Source organism: Protopterus annectens, chromosome 3.part0 (assembly GCF_019279795.1).
Source record: "Protopterus annectens isolate FY-2018-M chromosome 3.part0, PAN1.0, whole genome shotgun sequence".
Taxonomy (NCBI): domain Eukaryota; kingdom Metazoa; phylum Chordata; order Ceratodontiformes; family Protopteridae; genus Protopterus; species Protopterus annectens.
Genome location: NC_056731.1, coordinates 571,226,041 through 571,248,128, shown reverse-complemented (window position 1 = coordinate 571,248,128; position 22,088 = coordinate 571,226,041).

The window sequence follows — 22,088 nt, the reverse complement described above, 5'->3', positions numbered from 1 at the left end:
TGAAACCCATGCAGAAGTAGCATGTTCAGACAAACCCTGCTAAACTAGCAGTATTCAGAACATATAACAGCAATACTCACATTCTGCCCCTAAGTCTTGAACATTCTCCACCATTTATTTGGCTTGTCCCCACAAGTCTTGTTGTAAGAGGTATTAGTTCACACACCTCCAGGATGTCTTCCTTACAGGTAAGGGAAAAGGCTAACACCCACATGTAGTATTCAGTTATAGGAGTGTGTTGCCATGACATAGGCTAGTGAAAGAACTACACAGCTACTCTGCATTTAGTTAGCAACTGGGGAACACCAATTGGTGCTCAGGCCATCACATGGTCATGAACATTACCTACAAAAGACAAGCTGCCATCTATTCAAACCACTTCTGTCATACTGAGAGCGAGAGAGGAAAAAATAAAACATAACAACAAAAAGGAGATATATCTTTGACAATTCCAGGAAAAAAGGTATGTGAAACAAGTAAGCATGTAACTGAATGCAGTAGGTGGTCTGTAATAATGGAAAATATGGGTTTGAAAGCATGTTTCAACTAGACTTGCTGTACTGAAGTAATGCTGAACAGCAGTGATGGCCCTCACATGTGGCTCTGTCTGTAGTGACATAGATCACAGCTCAGGCCCCTGACTCACCCCAGGAAAGGACAGCTGATATTTGGGAACTACTGGAGTGTCTGTCAAACACCACTGACTGTGCCACTGCTAGGCCAATTACTGAGATGTTGTACATATCCATATGTTACCTGTGCATAAAACTATGAATCACATTTTCTCTTGTAAATATAAGAGAACTATACAGAGCATGTGCAGAGTAAAGTACAGTTGCATAAGTGTGTGTTGAAATGCTTGGGTTATAGTGAGTTCATACCATTCAACTGTACTGTCTTATAAACACATGTGTGCCTATCTGTAGTCACTTACACATAAGACTTGTGTTGTGATAGGTAAAACATTATTGGGTCTGTTAGCAATGACACTGTAACATAGCCTAGATATGAATGTGGGACATCCTCCAGCTTAGCACTGTGAAAGCCTACTGTGTGATCAACTTACTTATCTATGCATGTAAATCAGTTGTGCATGTTCTATGTCTGTGTAATATCAGTTGCAGTGGATACAACAGACATAAATGTTTACAGGTTCTGGTTGTCGCATTGCCATGACAATGATATGGTAGTAAAATAGGCATGCTTATTAGATTGTAATTGAAGAAGTGTGCAACTGTGTTATGACCCTTTGTCCATGGCTACCACAAACAGCTATCTGAATACCTATATACTGTGGATATTAAGAGTGCACACACCCCTGTTGAAATGCCAGGTTTGTGTACTATACAAAAGTGAGACCACAGGAAATCTTGTCAAGATGTTTCCCACCTTGAATGTGACCCATAACCTGTACAATTTTATTGACAAACAAATCTGTTAGTGGAGAAAATATACAACATAAGAAACATACTATAAACTGGTTGCATACATGTGCACACACATAAACCACGACTTGGTTGATGCACATCTTGCAGTAATCACAGCATTCTCTTTTTGGTTACACATATGCCATCAATTAACAAGATTCTGATTAACTCCAAATAATGTTCAACTGTCCTAGTTGAATATATGTGACATTCATCCAGATGCCTGCTACAGCAAAAGACATGTTTGGCAGAGAGCTTGCAAAGCATTGAAGGGAACTCAGTGTGGAAAGGTTTCATTCAGGAGAGGAGTATAAAGTGTACTCAACATTGGTGATACCATGGAATACAATGCAGACAGTTATCAGACAGTGGAGAACATACGAGACAACAGTAACACTGAACACATCTGTACATCCATCCAAAATGGATGACATGACAACATGACAACTGGCCATGGAGGCTGACAGGGGACTGACAGCAACACTGAGCTTGAGGAATGCCTGCTAACTACTTGGTGTGCACCTCATGTGATAACAATCTTCTGTATTCCCCATATGTCTACCCTATGGGGTAGGATTGCTAGATAGAAGCCTTTTCTTACACAGAAAAACAATCAGGGCTGGACACAGAATGCCAAGCAGTATATCAAGTCTCCAAAATTCATGTTGGGCAATGTGTCATGGTCTGATGATAGCAAGGTTCAACCTTTAGCCCACAATTCCAGGAAGTATGTTTGGCCCAACACAACACTTTGCATCACACAAAGTACACCATCCCTCCGGTGAAGGATGGTGATCATACTGTGGGGTTGCTTTTCAAAAGCTGGAACTTGGCCTCCACTCCAGATGGAAGGAATTATGAACAGTTGCAAATACCAACTGGTTTTGTCACCAAACATTCAGTCATCTGCTAGAAAGGTGAAGATGAAGAGGAATTTTGCCTGTCAGTTTCAGTATGGCCCCAAACATACATCCAAATCTACCAAAGAATGGATTCACCGGATGGGAAATACAGTTTGGGAATGTGCCAGCCAGACATACACCCAATAGACAATCTGTGGGTTGACCTGAATAGGGCAGTGCAAAATATATGCCCTCAGTAATTGACATATTTGTAGTGCTGTTGGACAGAAGACTGGGCGACTATTACCAATTTAAGATGTGCCATAATGAAAGATTCCGATCTAAGATGACTGAATGCCATCATTATCTCAACAGGTCCTTCCACACAGTATCTGTTTAAGGGTGTGCACTCTCATGCAACCAGCTTATTGTAAGGATTTCACTTTCTGTATGTTTTAGCCCAACAGATTGTTATGTTTTCAATGGAATTGTACAAGCTATAGGTCACATTAAAGTTGGGAATTGTTTTGAAATGAGTTATGTCCCCTTTGGTTGACAGCTGCAATACATAAACCACATAATAGGTTCCTATATTGCTGTACAGGGCCACATAGGTGCAAAAGGCAACTTGGAAGCATGACCACCTCTAACTGAACAAGCATGTAAGGACGCAGATGACTCCATGTAAGGCTAACTATGAGTACAAATCATTCATATCCACACTGACAAAGCCAGTCACAAGGGTGTCCCCACATATGTTGTCAATCCCAGAGGCAACACAAATCACCATGTACTGATGTTAAATCACATCTCATACACACATGCCATGGCTATAGGAAACCTGCATCAGACAGGTTAGGTGTTCATAGGTTCATAGGTAGGTACTAGGCTATCGGCCCTAGGGCCTATACAAGCCTAGCCACAATGATTCCCTGGCTATTGGTCCCCACAAATATTTTCTTTCCTGGACCCCTGTCTAGCAGGGCTACTGATGTGATCCCTGGGGTGAATTTCCTTTCTCCCATCCAATCGTCAAGGTTCCTCTTGAAGAGGGCCATTGAGTCGCTCTGACTAACATGTATGGGCAGCCTATTCCAGAGTATGGGGGTCTCTGCGGTACACCACTGGCCACTTATCTGGAGCTGGATTTGGAGTCTGCAATTTTTCTAGTATGTGTTCTGTCAGTAAACCAGTTTGCAACCCACCAAGTGAGGTAGGGATTAATGCCCAGCTTAGTAAGTTTATCTATGATTCCAGAGTGGGGGATAGTGTTGAAAGCATTGGAAAGGTCTAAGTAGGCTGTGTGAACCACCTTACCCTCATCCACAGCTCTGGAGACTGATTTGAAGAAGTCGATCAGGTTCAGGAGGCAAGATCGGCCCTTCATGATCCCAAACTGGGTGAGGTCTAGTGTTTGAAGGTTGCCAATGCCTTTGTTTATAAGTTCCATGATAATATGTTCCACGCCCCTGCAGATCAGGCTCATTGGACTGATGGGACGTTAGTTCCCAGGATCCAAAGTGGATCCCCCCTTGTGGAGTAGGATGACTGTAGCTGTGCACCACTCTGTGGGCACGAAGCCTGAGGTGAGATTATGATTAAGCATGACACATAGGTGAGGTGCCAGTTCAGTTAGTAGTTCATGCAGCACAGCCCGGGATGTTGTCTGGTCCCATGGATGCTGTATTCTTGGCTTTGGAGATTGCGTTTTTTACCTGAGTGGCCATGATTTTCAGAATTTGGCATTCTTTCGGTATTGAGATAGGCCATTTAGGGGGTGAGGGGGGTAAAGTTGGCACTGAATCTATCTGCCAGGATATTGGCAATATCCTTGGGATCAGTATATCTATTGCCATTCTGCTATAGCTCAGAGCAGATCTGGGTATTGCCATTTAGATTCTTGACATAGCTATAGAATGCCTTGTGGTTGTCTTTGGAATTGTTGGCAATTTTGTTTTCATAACTAGCTTTGAAAGATTATATGAGGGATCTCAGCTTTCTACTGAGGCTGGTGAGGGAGATTTTTGAATCCTGGGTTCTTCCTCTTTTCTGTAACAGTTTCTTCTTTCTGTTGTACAGTTTGTTTATGGCAGGGGACCACTAGATTGGCTTCCTTTTTTTAGAGGACAGCATCTTGATGATATTTGTGATAGCTCGGTCCATGCATGAGTGAATGTGCTCATACAGCACTGTAGTGCAGGATTCAGCAGGTGAACTTACAGCTCCCATCTGCATGGGTGTCATGAAGTTTGTTGTGTCTGACTTGAGAAGCATGAAGTTGGATTTGGAGAAGTTTTTTACAGAGGTTTCCTTAAAGAGGGGGTGGGGTGGGATGTGGATGTCAAGGGTGATTAGCTTATGGTCTGATCTGACCAACAAGGAGGTGACCCCTGGTGTGGAGCATTGATCTCCCATGTTGGTAATGACTAGGTCTAGAATATTGGTACCTCTGGTGGGACTATAAATTAGTTGTGCTAGGGCATTGGAATTTATGAATTCCAAGAACCGTTGAGCAAGGTTGTTGGTACAGGAGTAGTTTTCCCAGTTAATGACAGGATAGTTGAAATCACCCAGCATTAAGGTGTTTGGTTGTATCTTAATATTTTCCAGTATGTTTAGAAAAGTTTAGTGAGAATCTTGGGGCATGGTGGGGGATTTGTAGCAAGTTACAATTTGTATTGCAGTCTTACCTAGTGTTAGTTGCACCTGGAGAATTTCAGATGCATTGTGTTGGGCAACCAGCCTGGAGGTGTGATTATCCTTGGTGAATATGGACACTCCTCCACCTTTAGTGTTTTGGTCCTGGTTTGGTGGCCAAAAAGTGTGGTATGAGTTGTAGCCTGGTATTGCTGGGGTACTCTCTGGAGCTTTGAACCAGGTCTCAGTTACTGCACAGATATTGATGTTCTCCATTTTTAGGAGAGCTTTCAGAGAGTGCATCTTGAGGTTTAGACTTCTAGCATTGAATAGCATTACCTTCAGACTTTGCTTGCTTGTACCCATTATGGTGGTAGTTTTGTCCTTTGATCCTTGCCTAAAAAAAGGCACTATAGGGGTGACAAGAGCCTTAGCCAGTAACCTAAATCCTAGGGGCGAAAGTTGCAAACCATCTCTTGCAAAGCATCATGGTTTGTCGATCATGTCGTCCCAGGCAGACGCATACTGGATCCCCTTTGAATGACACCAGAAGGTTAGCCAATTATTGAAGTCAATCATTTTGTCCTTATACTGTGGTATCTTTCTTGGGGGTGGCAGGATGCTACTCAGGGTTAGGGTCATACCTGCCTAAGCTACATGATCTGAGAGTTTTTCCATGTCTCTTTTTATGTAGTCCAGGAAGGTACGTCTCAAATCATTCACTCCAACATGGACAATGACAGAGACAAATTTGTACATGTTGTGGAGTGACTTGAGTGCATGCGTTATGTGGTGGATCCTGGCACCTGACAGGCAACTAACTGTAATTTTCTCCTTGTTCAGCCTGGTGAGTGGGACATCAGTGTGCCTGACTATAGAGTCACCTATGACTAAAGTGTTGGGTACGTTGTCTTGCCTTAGGGGATGCTGTTGGGTGGCATACTGGTGTTGTGAGCTATATGATGCTTTGGTTGTGTTTGGGGGTGGTGTTTGCTTGCGTTTCAGCTTTGGAGGTCCTTGTGAGTGGGACATCAGTGTGCCTGACTATAGAGTCACCTATGACTAAAGTGTTGGGTACATTGTCTTGCCTTAGGGGATGCTGTTGGGTGGCATACTGGTGCTGTGAGCTATATGATGCTTTGGTTGTGTTTGGGGGTGGTGTTTGTTTGCGTTTCAGCTTCAGAGGTCCTTGTTGCTTGGTCAGGTTAATGTTAAGAGTCTCTGCATATGTGGGTTTTGTGTTATGTGTGGGTTTTGAAGGACTATATGTTGTTTGAGGTGCTTTGTGGGTGTTAACCTTCTCCTCTTGACTGTCTAGCACAATCCTGGCTGGAGAGAGCTTTGCTTCCAGTTTGGTTATGTAAGTGCATCTCTCACAGGTTGTAGTGTTTGGTGGTAGGAGGAGAGGGTTGTCTTTGTACATGAGGCAATTGCTGCATTGCCCAGTATGCCAAGCTTCACCAGGTGGACAGGAGAAATCAACAGAAGCTGACCCTTGGACATACCTAGTTAGGTGCTTTCTTTGTGTAGTACAAGAACTAATTTCCCTTACTTTTTGTCAAGGTACTTGCAATTGTAGGCTGTCTAGTGCCTACTACTATTTTCTCCTTATTACCAAAGAGAGGTGAGTGCTTGTAACAAATTAAGGCCTACTAGTGCTTTTTGGCCAGTTTTGGAGAAAGTGCTAGTCACAGGTATACAGAATTTAGTGCTACTGCTGATAAACTAACTAGTTCTAAGGGAAAATTCAAAGAACAGACTTTCTGGCACTGGGAATAGTTTAACCATAGCCCTGCAGTGTGCAAATGTGCAGATACATGCATATTTATGCCAGAAAGTTTAAAGGGATAGAAATCAGCCTAAAATGGCCAATGAAATTGCAATTTCAGAGCTGGAAACTACTCCTCGAGTGTTAGATAGGCAGTAAAATGCTCCCACTCTCACTGGTAAGCAGTAGGACCTCCCTCTACCACAGCAAGGTCTGGATAGCTCTGAACACTGAAACTAAAGTCCTGAAACCAGCAAAGCCTGGAAACTGGACTATTCTAGTTAGAAAAGGCAGGAAATTAGCAAACAAGATAGAATATTTTGTTGGTTAAATCAGGCTAAACAATGCAGTTATATAGTAAATAAGCACATAAAGGCTAATGCGCTTGAGTGTATAGCCCAGAACAGTAAATTCAAATAAAACTTTGCAAAATTAGAAATTTGAAAATTTAAACTTTTTAAATAAAGCAAAGCAAGTGCACAACTGGAAAATGACTTATAGGAAAAAAATACAGTGAAATAAGTAGCTAGTCTACTTTTTAAGCTTTCTGAGAAGTTCAGGTAATAAAAATGACCAAAATCAGCAACAATTAGAAAATTCAGCAAAAAGTACTTGTAGTTACACAAAAAGTCTCTCTTTCTAATTTCTGGTGCTGTAGTAGTCTGCAGGATGCCCAAACAGGATCTGCTGATCTAAAACAAGCTCAAGCATGTGCAAACGTGCATATTTATGCCAGAAAGTTGAAAGGGATAGAAATCAGCCCAAAATGGCCAATAAAATTGCAATTTCAGAGCTTGAAACCACTCCTCTAGTGTTAGATAAGCAGTACAATGCTCCCACTCTCGCTGGTAAGCAGTAGGACCTCCCTCTACCACAGCAAGGTCTGGATAGGTCTGAACACTGAAACTAAAGTCCTGAAACCAGCAACGCCTGGAAACTGGACTAGTCTAGTTAGAAAAGGTGGGAAATTACCAAACAAGATAGATGTTTTTTGCTTAAATCAGGCTAAACAATGCAGTTATACAGTAAATAAGCACAGGAAGGCTAATGCACTTGAGTGTATAGCCCAGAACAGTAATTCAAAACTTTGCAAATTTAGAAATTTGAAAATTTAAACTTTTTAAATAAAGCAAGGCAAGTGCACAACTGGAAAATGACTTACCGGCAGAAATACAGTGAAATAAGTAACTAGTCTACTTTTTAAACTTTCTGAGAAGTGCAGGTAATAAAAATGACCAAAATCAGCAAAACTTAGAAAATTCAGCAAAAAGTACTTGCAGTTAGCACATAAAGTCTCTCTTTCTCATTTCTGGTGCTATAGTAGTCCACAGAATATCACCCCCTGTCCCCCCCATCCCTATAGGGAGATATGCACATCAACTGCACACCTCCCCTCATCAATGCTGAGCAGGTACATTTTGCCTACTGAAAGGCAACAACAGGAAGTCTCCATGGGGCCTGATAACATACCTGTCTGCATCCTATATGAACTCAGGGTAGTGCTCACAGTGTCATCACATACCATATTCAAACATAGCCTCAGCAACATCCACACACCATCCTCATGGAAGATGGCCAATGTCATCCCTCTAAACAGAAAGCAATGAGAATAGAGGTTTGAAGTTTATGCAATTAACTATCCATCATTGGTGGAAATATGACACATCAGGGCCAGGAGTGTTGTGCAAGCTGATATTGTGCTGATAGATTACAGGGGTATGGGGTAGATGACTGCTGGAAAGATATATCCTCTGTTGATGTGCAATTTCTGTCCAGACTGTTGACAATTGTATAAGGTGCTATGATGTGTTTCGTTGTTTATGTCTTCCAGGCAGGATGCATCATGTGCATAATCCAGCATACACTGCTACAGAAACTGCAGAAATAGTGGACTTCATAATTCATTGCTATGATGTAATGTTTGGTCACACCTAGGAACATCTGTGGGAAAGGACTGCCCTATGGAATGACCTAGTCCACAGGGTAAATGATGTTGCCCTGCACACAAGAACATATGATCAGGTCCAGCATCATGCAACTGACCTCCTACATAATGCCCGGTAAAGGGCTGCTGCCATAGCCAGGGAAGCACCAGTCACAGGTGGGGGCCCAATCATGCAGCCCCCACTTACAGCACAGGAGCATCTCCTTGCCAACCTTGGTAAATCCCCCCAAGAAGAGAACAGCTACATGAAGACAGCATTGTGGATGTGGGTGCCCCTGATACAATGGGCGAGGAGTATGCATGTGAGGACTAGTGCACATTACTAGAGTACTTTAGCATACATAACATTTATCTGTAGAGTATCTGCATGAATATGTCAGAGAAGATAGTAGTTGTGGACGGGGTTTGGTAATGCACATAAGTGCACATCTATGGTGATGGGCAGCATATTTTGTACTATTTGGGGTTGTATTGTTTATATGCAGAAATGCTGCTTCCCCCCTGTAACAAGGTCACATGTTGACAGTACCTCTCTCCCACACCTATTTAGCTTCTTCTGGTCTACTACTGGGACAGCAGCCTGTAGCTGGTGAGTATGTAATTGTTTTTTGTCCTTTGCCAATACACACATAGCCAATTTGCTTCATGTCCATGTTCACTTGTGGTGGTGTTAACTGTAGTGGATCACAGTGTTCACCAGTGGGGGGGGGCTATCTGAAGGGTTAAGGTAACATTCCTGCAGCATACCTCACAAACTGTCAGTGCAAGACATGTGGACACAGACCAACAAAATGGGGGGCCAAATGGCCTACAGTAGGGACATGTCTGAAACATTAATCCTTTAAAGTGGATATCACAGTGTACATACCCCTGTCATGATGCAAAGTCTTTCTGATATATACAATGAGAAACCACAATATTACATTACACACCCTTTCTAACCTGTAATGTGACCATAACATGAAGATTTAACTTGTAAATGCAAACAATATGTTCACGATTGGATTGCACAGGTCATATGTCACATTTAAGGTGGGTAATGTTTTGAATGCAGTACTGTCGTCTCATTTTATATGATACACCAGCCTGCCATGTTAACAGGGGGTGTGTACACTTATAATATCCATATTAAGCTTAGAAGGTTGTTGGTGTAACAGGATTTGTTTGAACATACATTCACTGCTGGTGATGGTGTGCAATTAATTAGTGACATTCAATCCTCATATGATCCCAATTATGTGTCAGACAAACACATAGGGGTTGTGAGGGACAGAGCAAACATATGTGCCAGACATCTACACAGTCTTCAATGATTTGTACAGTTGTGATGTATGCTCTACAGTAGATGCCACTGTGCTATACAGGTGAACATCAATAATGTGTACATGGGCGCAGGGTGTGCTAGGTGAATGGACATTGCCTACTAACAGTACTCATGCATCCCAGACATGTATATTGCTAGTTACAAGGATTGAGAATGGCTGCAATGCGTGATGAGGGCTCTGTGTGTTATGCATGTCACCTTTTGGGTTATGTAAGGTTTGTTTAATAGCTTTGTACCAACTCACCTGTAAGTGTTTATGTGCTTGTCTGTGTCCATGGTAGCCAATGTACAGGTATTTATTTACATTTACTGTCTTCCCCTCACAGGTGGCAATGGAGGTCGGGGTCCATCCTGCTTGGGAACTGATGTCATTGTCTCTGCAGATTCTGATGATGATAGCAATAGTGAGGCACAGGCTGGGTTGTCAGGGCTGAATCTGTGCCATTGGTTGGCATCCCACTCTTTGAAAGTCTGATGAAGAGTTTATACAAATGTGAAAGCGCTTACTTGTTCTGAAATAAAGGAGTATTGGATTTTATTTGTGGGTCTGCTTGGATTGTCGTGGAGTACCATACTTTCTTTTTAAACTGGCTGTTTTCTACATTGTTTGGCTGGTACCTTACCCATTTAGTGTTTCTTCTTTACGTATTGTGGCATCCCACTCTTGTCCACCCTATCCCCTCACACAGACACAATGCCCTCACATACCCAGTCATCAGTGGCCATAGGTGATGGACAGTTGGCAGATAGTGGCATGGGATAGGCAAATGTGGTGACTATGGTGAGTGTGTCTGTAGACACCAGCCATAGCCAAAGAACAGGTGAGGTCCCACATGGGCGGACAGGCATGGGTGCTCAAAGGGGGTGTGCTGCCGACATGGTCCTGTCAGAAGTGCTACAGCAACTGTTACCAGATGCATGTTTTGGACCATCATGGAGGCACAGACACGTAGTGAACATAACACCAGACAGCTTCTCAGGGCTGTGAATGCTACTCTTCCTGCTATGTGTGAAAACCTCCATGATCTTGCTGATGCCCACCGTTATTATGCTGAGGTCATGGATAGATGGTTGGGTGAGATGGTGGGAGTCCTCAACTGTGGCATGTCAATCCTTGAATGTGGAATGTCTGTGATTGAGCATGTGGTGGGAGTTGACCATTGGCCACGTGGATGGGGGACAGCAGCACAAACAGCTGAGGGTTCACATGGCCATGCAACTTCACACTCCCGTAGTGGCAGTACCAGCAGCACAACTGCAGGGGGGTTGCTGTCCACACCACGATGTAGCAGGCCATGAGCACATGGTCCTGGTCGGTCCCAACAGGGATGCGGATCCAGCAGATGCCAGTCACCATCGGGGAGTAGTACTGCATCTGGCCTTGGGCCTGGTGGTGCCCATGGGTCCCTTGGCAGGCCCATTTCCCATGTCTGTGGGTGGAGATGGTGAAATGTACACTCTGTATGGTCCACAGCTGTCCAACATACCCCTGTGTAGGGCAGCCACATGGCATGACTGCATGCATCCATACACAAACACATCACCATCACAACAAGGTAACTTCCGGACACACACCACCTCTGCATGGCCCATTTCAGATACAACCCCCAAACACACAAACATGAAGTCAACCAAATGGCCCACCTAGACCTCTGGCAAATCCACACCACACCCTGTGCATATGATGATACCTGTGCCACATCCCTGTCATTCATACCATCAATGCAGGGACATGCTAATATGGTTCTGATGCACAGGGTGAACTTAGAACTTAGCACAGTTTAGCAATGTAATACTGTGTAGTGTTGAAAGCCAGCATGTTTAAAGGTTACAGGTCAGGGTGTGTAGCTGTGAGCCATTATGCATTATTGTCAGCCATCATGCATTATTGTTAACATTACCTGCATGTGGTCTCCATAATGTATTCTGTTTGTCTTCTAGGTGTCTGTATATCAGCAGGATGTGTCCATGTAGACTACAAGGGGTATGTCAGTGTGATAACACATTGGATGTGTCATATCCAGGGTACATATGTACACAATTAACAGGTCTGTATAATAGTTTTAGCATATGCTATGTAGCTTATAGGACTGAGGAGTGTATACAGGTAGGTTTATGGCGGCTGACATCAGTACCTCTTGTACAATGGATTCTGGTAAGTCTAGTGGGTGGAACACACCTCAGATTTGTAATTTCCACACACACAGAGGGTATTGTGTTCATCCAACACACACAGAATACTGTTTACAGACACAGGCAAAGACAATCACAATTGCCAGTGATGCTTTTGAAATCCCTACTCATCCAGTTAGTGGTAGTACAGTATTATGCAGTCATCACAGGTGGCACAGAGTTCATAGTGTGAGTTTCCAAAGTAGGTATATAGTGAGTAACATAACATGACCTTGTAAGGTATGGCAATGGATGGTGTAGTAGGTGTGACAGGTTTCATACTAATGTCATGCAGGGGTGTACACACTCACAAACATTGCTATACACAGCAATGGACACACACACACAAGTGTGCCACTACTGTGATTAAGAACCATGCCTCTGTAGCTGCTCATTCCATACTGTTACATAGCTGTTGCTTGCACACAGCACAGGGCTTATAGGTCTGCCAAGTGTGTACAGATACCTGTATGATTGATGTAGAAAGCGACCCATGTAGAGCAGAATGTAGGACATGTGCTGGTAGTACAATGGGTTACAACATGACCACCCAATGGAAATATTCCTCACTCAAACACACACACTCAGGATACCGGCCTTGTGCACACACACACACACACACACACACACACACACACACACACACACATACACACACACACACACACACACACACACACACACACACACACACACACACACACACACACACACACACACACAAACATACACACACACACACACACTTGCCAGGACTGAGAGTAGACCCCTATCTAGTTATTGCTACTACAGTGTTACACATGTATCACACACACCACAGAGATCATAGGTTGAAGGGCATCCCAACATACTTGTGAGGAGAGGGACATTAGCAGCCCTTGTAAAGTACAGCACTTTGAGGTGTATTGTGGACAGCCACAAAATACTCCAACCTACATCACACAGAAACTCCATATGTTCACACAATCCCTGTTAGACTACCATTAATCCACATGTATAACAGCAATACATATATTCAGTCACTGAGTGGAACATTTTCCCCCATTTTGTTGGCCTGTCTCCACAGTTTTAAAAGAGGCATTTCCAAATACCTTCTGTGATACTATTGTTCACACACCTCCATGAAGTCCCCTTCACAGGCAAGGTAAAGGGGCTACACCCACATGAAGTACCCAATTATAGCAATGTGTGAAGATGCCATTGTCTATCAGAATAACAACACAGCTGTTCTGCATCCAATATTATTTATTTTATTTATTTATTTTACATTTGTTAACCGGGGTGTCTGACTGAGCTGAAAAGGCATTTTTCAGCAGAGGTCCGGGGAGAAAAGCTCCACAAAGAAAAATTACAGGCACATTTAGTTATTTAGACATGATCAGTATACACACAAATTACAAGAGACATGTTTTTACAGTGGTATGCGGCACATAAACAGTTACAGTGGAGAGAACAAACAAAAAATATTAATTTTAAAAATAAAGGTAATTAATAGATTTGTGGTGTACAGCTGTAATTTGGAACATAGGTAGAATACATACATAGTACACATGTACAGTACATACATTGTAGATTAGCCAGTGTTTGTGAGTAAGATTGAAAACTATTATCAAGTGCTCTAGATTTAGTATATATATGTTATCCGCTTTCACTAGCCTGGTGAACAATCATGGCACTGCCAACTTTGCTTGAGATGTTGCCTGATGAGGTCTTTAAAGGAAGCTTTGGATGATGTGTTTTGAATGCTAGTAGGGACAGAGTTCAAGTGGGCAACAATAATTGGTGCACAGGCCATCAGCTGCTCATGAACATTACTTACAAAAGGCAAGCAGCTGCCTATGCAACACAGATGTACATCCTACATGTGTGTGGAGAGTGAGAGTGAGACACTGGGGAAAAGACAACAAATAACAGCATATAAGCACCTATAGTTTGAAAAATATAAAGATAGGTATGGCAAACAAGTAAGCATCTCATGGACTGCAGTAGAGGGTATGTAAGAATGTGAAAGAGGAGGGTTAACATATATTTCTCAACAATGCTTGCTGTACTAATATAGTGCTGATCAGAAATTATGGCCATAGCATCTGGGACTGTCTGCAGTGACATAGATCATCAGTAAGGCCCCAGGAAAGGATGGCACACATATGACTACTACTGGATTGTGTTGTACAATACTGACTTTGCCAATGCTAGGCCAGCTACTGGGATGTTGTACATATCCATATCTTACTTTTGAATACAACTAGTATATACTTATTTGTCTCAGATATGTGAGATACCTATACATGGTACTTGCATGGTAAATTACTGCTGCAGATGTGTGTTGAACTGCATGTCATATACTGAGCTCATAACATTTAGCTGTCCAGTGTTATTCACACTGACCATATGCGTGCCTCATATTTGTAGTCATTTACCCATAGAGTTGTGTTATGTCTATCAAATAGTTGGCAAATCTGTGAAGACTGACATCACAACATCCCCCTTCATTGTCTTCTGGCTTTTCCCATTCGGGATTGCCACAGTTGATCATCTGTTGCCATTTTTGGCTGTCCCCTGAATCATACTGTCTCACACCAACCACCTGCATGTCCTCTCTCATCACATCCATAAATCTTATCTAAGGCCATCCTCTCTTCTTCTTATGTGGCAGCTCCATCCTTAACCATCCTTTTCCCAATATACTCAGCAGCCCTCCTCAGCACATGTCCAAACTGATGTAATCTTGCCTCTACAACTTTGTTTCATATCTGTCCAACATGGCCTGTCCCTCTCATATACACATTGCTAAACCTGTGCACCCATGTGACACCCAGTGCAAGTCATAACATCTGTACCTCTGCCATGTGCAGCTCTGTCTCCTGCGTTTTTTCTCACTGCCACTGTCTCCAACCCCTATAACATAAGTGGTCTCATTACCCTCTTTTAGACCTTACATATCACATTTACTGGTACTTGTCTATACCCAACTCAATCCTTACACTCTTCTCCAACCTCTCCATCATGCCTGTACTTTCTTCTTCACCTGTCTGTCACAGTCGTTATTATTCTGAAATGTTGATCCTAATCATTTAAGCACATCCACCTTTGCCAAATCTGCCCCGTACATCCTCAACATTCTGCTATCCTCCCTCTCTTTCACACACAGATATTCTGTAATAGTCCTGCTGACCTTCATTACTCCCCTCTCTACAGCATATTTCCACGTCTGTTGGTCTCCTAAATTGGTACCCTACTGTCAATACAGATCAAACTCAATGTTATTCCTCTGTAATTACCACAGCTCTGCACATCAACCTTATTCTTAAAACCATACCCAAGCACTTTCTCTCCACTCCTCATGCAACCTCATACCACCCAAGATATCAGTAAATAGTGTTGCTAAACACACCACTGCCATTTCCCCTAAACACCTCGATGCTTCCACAGGTATGTAATGTGGGCCATCAGCCTTGCCAGTATTCATCCTCTTCATAACAATCTTTACATCTTCCTTGTTAAGCTGTTGCACTTCCTGGTTCATCATACCCACATCATCCAATCTTCTCTGTCTCATTCTCTGCAGTCATAAGCTTCTCAAAGTACTTTGTCCATGTGGTCAACACACTCTCCTCACTTGTGAGTACATTTACCTCATTATCCTTTATCACTCTTATCTGCTGCACATCCTGCCTAGCTCAGTACATCTGTCTAGTCAATCGATACACATTCTGTCATCCCTCCCTAGTGACCAAACTGTCATACAACTCTTCATATGCCTCATTCTTAGCCTTTGCCACATCTGTCTTTGCCATGCACTTTATCTCCTCACAGTCCTGTCTACCTTCCTTATCTCTCTGACAGTCTCACTCCTTCTTCCCCATCCTCTTTTTCTGTATACTGTCTTGTACTTCCTCAGTCCACCACCAGGTCTCCTTGTACTACTTCCTTCATCCACATGTCACACCAAGGACTTTTCTAGCCATCTCCCTTAGTAGCTCTGCTGTACTTAAACCAAATATGTGGTAAATTGACAGTACCACCTAGTGTCTGTCTTAACTCTTTCTTGAACTCCACCTCACAATCACCCTTTTCCAATTCACATCATGTGATCCTTGCTGCTGAAATCACACTCCCCCACTTCTTGATCACCATCATCCTGCAGACCAACATTATATGCTGCCTAAATACACTTTCCCCTTCACCACTTTATAGTCTCCAATCTCCTTCAAACTGGCCCTCCTACATTGGATATATTCCACCTGTGTGCATCTTACTACAGTCGTGTAACTCACCCTATGCTCCTCCCTCGTGTTACAGTACATATTCACCACAGCCATGTCCATCTATTTTGCAAACTCCACTTCCAGCTCACCGTCTGCATTCCTTTTAACACCATGCATACTCATCACTTCCACAAACCCTCTGTTCCCTTCACCCACCTGCCCATTGACATCTGCTGCAATGACCACTCTGTCACCTTTGGGTACAGTCATCACCACATCGAATGACTTTGCATTTCTCTTTGTCATCCATCACACAACCAAGTTGTGTAGCATATGAGCTCCTGCCAACCTTGGGGCACAAACCCCAGTACAACACCAGGGAACAGAGGCCAACATGCTAGAGGTGGGTGGCACCCATGTAATGGACAGGGACAGTGCAGATAAGGGCCCAGTGAGGATTAGTACACTAATGTATCAGACATACTTGTATTTGTATTGTGTCTATATCCATGTGTCAGGTCTGATTAGAGTTGTGGTTGGGGTTTTCTAATGCACAGAGGTGCACATCTATGGTGAGGACAGAAAATTGTGTATTATTGGGATTGCACTGTAAATGTGCAGGCATGCTATATCCATCCTGTACCAAGGCCACATGTGAGTCTGCTGACAATACCTCTCTCTCACAACTACCTAGGTCCCTCTGGTCTGCATATGGGACAGCAGCCTGAAGCTGGTGAGTATGACATTGTTCTGTTGTGACCTGGCAATACCCCAGGCATGTGAAGGGCATGAAATTTACCATGCACACAACTATCATTAATAGCTATATTGCTTTATATGCATGTTCACTTGTGGTGGGGATAACTGTATTGCATCACAGTGGTCACCAATGGGGCCTATCTGAGGTGAATTCAACATTCCTGTAGCATACCTCACAACTCGTCAGTGCAAGATGTCTAGACAGAGTCCAGCAAAATGGGCTGGACAAACAGCTTAAGGTAGGGACATGTGTGACACATTACTGGTACACAGTGGATATAACTTGTGTACACACCCCTGTTAAGATGCAAGGTGTTTCTTATACATACAAATTGGGACCACAATATCTCAGTCTACACCTCTTCCAACCTTTAATGTGACCCATAACATGAACAGTTCACTTGTAAAACCAAGCATCAGGACTCATGTATTGCACCTACAAGGCTGGCCAACTGAGAGGGTGGCAGACATCGTATCAGCATGATGTTTAAGTCAGGTATGATACCTGATGCTGCCATATGTGTCAGTACACTCACTGTGGCCTATTTGGCTACAATATCACATACATGGGCATTGTTAAGGCACACAGACGACTTCCAAGCATGTATAGATTGCAAACATTTGGATATTCCAGACACATCTGTACAGAGGACTGTACAATGGTTTAACTTGCCGCATGTGAGGCAGATGCTGTTACCACACTATATAAAGTAATGGCATCAGGAGGTGGTCACCAGCCGTGTATGGTACACACATCAAAATGGTATAAGCCACATGATATGACCCGTACACAAACACACACACACACACACACACACACACACACACACACACACACACACACACACACACACACACACACACACACACAGTTGCCAGTATTGGGATTAGAACTCCTGCCTATCTAGTTATTTCTACTATAGTGCTATGCAGTTATTGGATATGCCACAGAGCTCATACATGTTCACCTTGTCTAAAGGTACTTCTAAGATGGATGCATCAACAGGACTACTAAATTGGAGTGAGGGGAAGTGTAAAAGGTAGGACACAGGTAAAAAATGGTATAACTCACATATTACACGATTCTCACACAAACACACTCGCCGCACACACACACACACACACACACACACACACACACACACACACACACACACACACACACACACACACACACACACATATCCAAACTCCTGCCTATCTAGTTATTTCTACTATAGTGCTATGCAATTAGATGCACCCCAGAGCTTATGCATTTTCACCTAGTCCAAGCCTACACTGTTTAAGTGCCTATCGGTTTAACCATGATTTAGTGCAACCTAGCTTCACACAAACCTACGCAAACCTGCTTAAAACTGTTTTAATCACTCTATTGCCATCAGCCACTTTCTTCCCAGCAACAGAATAATTAGCCCTGCCAAGGCTTGAATCCACTAGAGTCAGAGAACATACTAATACACCATCTGAGCTGTATGAATTATTCTTTTTTTTTCAAACATATCATGCAGTATATATATATATATATATATATATATATATATATATATATATATATGTAGTTATATAACATGCTATGCAGCCATACCTCAGAACCATACCTATCAACCTCTTAGTGCAACAGTAATGAGCAAAGGCTGTACAAAGGGTGGGAAATGGGCATATAGGAACATAATCTGAATATTTCTGTCATAACTGAACAGTTCTACAGCAAGAGGGTGTGTATCAGTGGAACTGTCTGAATGATATGAGGATGAGATCTCACATGAATGTCATTATTCACTGACATAAATCCTTGGATCATAACAGTATTTCCCAGACAAATAGAAATAAACTGTGGGAAGGAAACAAAGTATGGGCCAAACACCTGGACAGTCTGCAAACAGCCTGGCAGTGGAGAGGTATGCTCACAACCCTTTAGTACAATGATTCTGGAATAAGCCAGACAAAGTGGGGGAACAAAGGCATGACAACAGAGACATACACAAATTACGTGAGTAGATAAGTTGAGAAGATTGTTGTACTAACACTATTACTGCTAACATATATTGACAGAAATATTACCTTAGTGCATTTTTATGCAATGTCCTGAAGACAAAATTGCCACCATAACGAATACAAGCAAATGTAATCTGAGGATTATGCTACTTAACGCCACAGGTCTGAATCTCAAAATGGACTCTCTCGAACCACTCCTTAAAATGGAGAACATTGACATTTGTGCAGTAATAGAGACCTGGCTTAACCCTCCAGAGAACACCACTCTGCTACCAGGCTATACCTCATACCACATGTTTTGGTCCCAAAACCTTGGCTGAAGTCCTAAAGGTGGTGGTATCCTGATAGTCATAAAGGAAATGCACACTTCCAGAGTAGTAGCCCAAAATAATTCATCAGAGATACGTCAGGTACAACTAACACTGGGCAAGACTGCAATCCAGGTTGTAGCCTGCTATACATCCCCCACCATGTCCCAAGACTACCACTCCACATTCTTAAATACACTGGAAATTATTACGGTACAACCCAATACCCTTATACTGGGGACTTTAAATGCACAGTTTAAATGGAATTCTAGGGTGGTATGGGACATTCATCTGTCACCCCCACCCATACACAGTCCAAATAATAAGTACCCACTATGCTGCAACAAAATCATGATAGGCTGTACACAATGGTGAGACATACACCGATCTCTTAGCAACATAATTGAAATGACTGAAGAGAGCACACAGAATATCAACCAGCCAGTAGACCACACAAATTATTATACTCTGATGTCCTGGACAAAGACTTCAAGTAGTACAACACTACAAAACATACTTGCCTTGAATACAGGAATCAAATAGCACTTAATGACATATTTAATTCAACAACCTCCAATTACACTCCTCATTCAACCCCCTAGGGTAAAAAGTATAAAATGTTAAAATGTACATTGCTCCTTTACATAACAATGGTTAATTTCTAACTGTTCTCTCAAACGGACAGACTGTTTGCAAAACAGTACACTATAACCCACTACTGCCTCCATGGTGAAATGTATGAAAATGTACAGCTATAGACCATTTGTGTTTCCAATTAGTAATATCTCTCATATGTACTAACAGCCTATTTTTAACACATTTAATACTCCTCCCCACATAAAATGTGTTACAGGGCTATCTAAGGTGTTCTCAATACACCAATCTCTTGATTGTACATGGTTATACTTGTTATCCAGCCTTTGCATTCATATGTATGTCCCCTAACCCAAAACATGTGTGGGATTCTACAACATCACTGGGGTGACAGCATAAATGGCAGCACTAAATAATGATAGACCATATCTATCACCATCTTACTGCATGACATCTGGACAAAGCCTGGGATAAAGTGGAGGACAGAGGTCAAAACACAGGCCCTATATGAAATATCACTCTTATACACTGAGAAAGTTGCTGGTGTTACAGGATTGGTTGCAACATATCTTTTCTGAGGGATATGGAGTCAGAAACACAAATGGATATTGCCATTTACTATTGCCATTTACTGATAGCAATCATCAGAGTATGTCAATAATTTGGCAAGGACAACACCTTTATGGGGTACAGACCAAACATAACAGGCAAACCTCTGGCCATTATGTGTACAGCCCAACAGTTGAGAGTTATGCAAACACATAACTTTGTCAGACTGAAATCCATGCATAACTAGCATGCACACACAAACCCTGTAAAATTAGCAGTATTCAAAGCATATAACAGCAATACTGACATTCTGTCCCAGAGTCTGGAACTTTCTAAAAACATTTAGTTGGCCTGTTTCCACAAGTCTTGTTGCAAGAGGTATTCCCACCTGCTGTCTGTAACACTGATGCCTACACACCTCAGGGATGTCTTCCTTACAGGCAAGGTAAAGGGACAATGCCCACATGAAGTATTCAGTTATAGGAGTGGGTTGACATGACATTGGCTATTGGACGAACTGCACAGCTGCTCTGCATGCAATTAGCATGTGGGGAATACCAATTGGTGCACAGGCCATCACCAGGTCATGAGCATCATCTACAAAAGCCATGCTGCCACCTATTCAAACCAGCTCTATTCTTGTAGGTGAGAGAGAGAGAGAGACCAGAAAACAGAACAAAGAAAACAGAAAAGAGAAGAACAAAATAAAAAAGGTATGTGAAACATGTAAGCATGTAATTGAATGTAGTAGTTGGTCTGTAATAATGTGAAATATGATTTTGAAAGAATATATGCCCCAACAAGACTTGCTCTACTGATGTCCTGCTGAACAGCTGCTATGGCAATAGCATCTGACACTGTCTGCAGTGAGAGAGATCACAGCCATACCTCTCAACTGTACAGATCTTTACAGAATGTCCAGATTTTACCATCATAGTTTTTGGTCAGTTTCTCATGAAATCTGTACTTTTCTGGCAAATAGCTGAGGATTGAAGTCATTAGCAATGACAAACACTTGAATTTAAGACTCCACATCCTCCAGAATAGTCACCGTAATGCAAAATGGATTATTCTACAAATGTCCTAAGTTTGTAACAGGAATATTTAAAATCTGTCCCTATTTATCCCCCCATCATTGTAGGCTTTGTCCAGATGTGATGCTCTAAGAAGTTGAGAGGTGGGATCACAGCTCAGGAGCCTGATTCACTCTGGGAAAGGACAGTTCACATATGACAACCACTGGAGTGTCTGTCATACAGTAGTGACTGTGCCACTGCTAGACCAGTTAAAGGGATGTTGTCCATATCCATATGTTACCTGTGAATATAAGTATGATACACATTTGTCTTGTAAATCTAACAGACCTATATAGGGCATGTGCATAGTACAGTAAGGTTGCAGACATGTGCTGAACTGCATGTGATATATTGAATTAATAATACTCAACTGTACAGTGTTCTGCTGGACAATAAACACATTTGTGACGAATATCTGAAACACATACACTTATACTTGTGCTATGTCAGCCAAACCATTGGCAAGTCTGTGAGCAATGACATG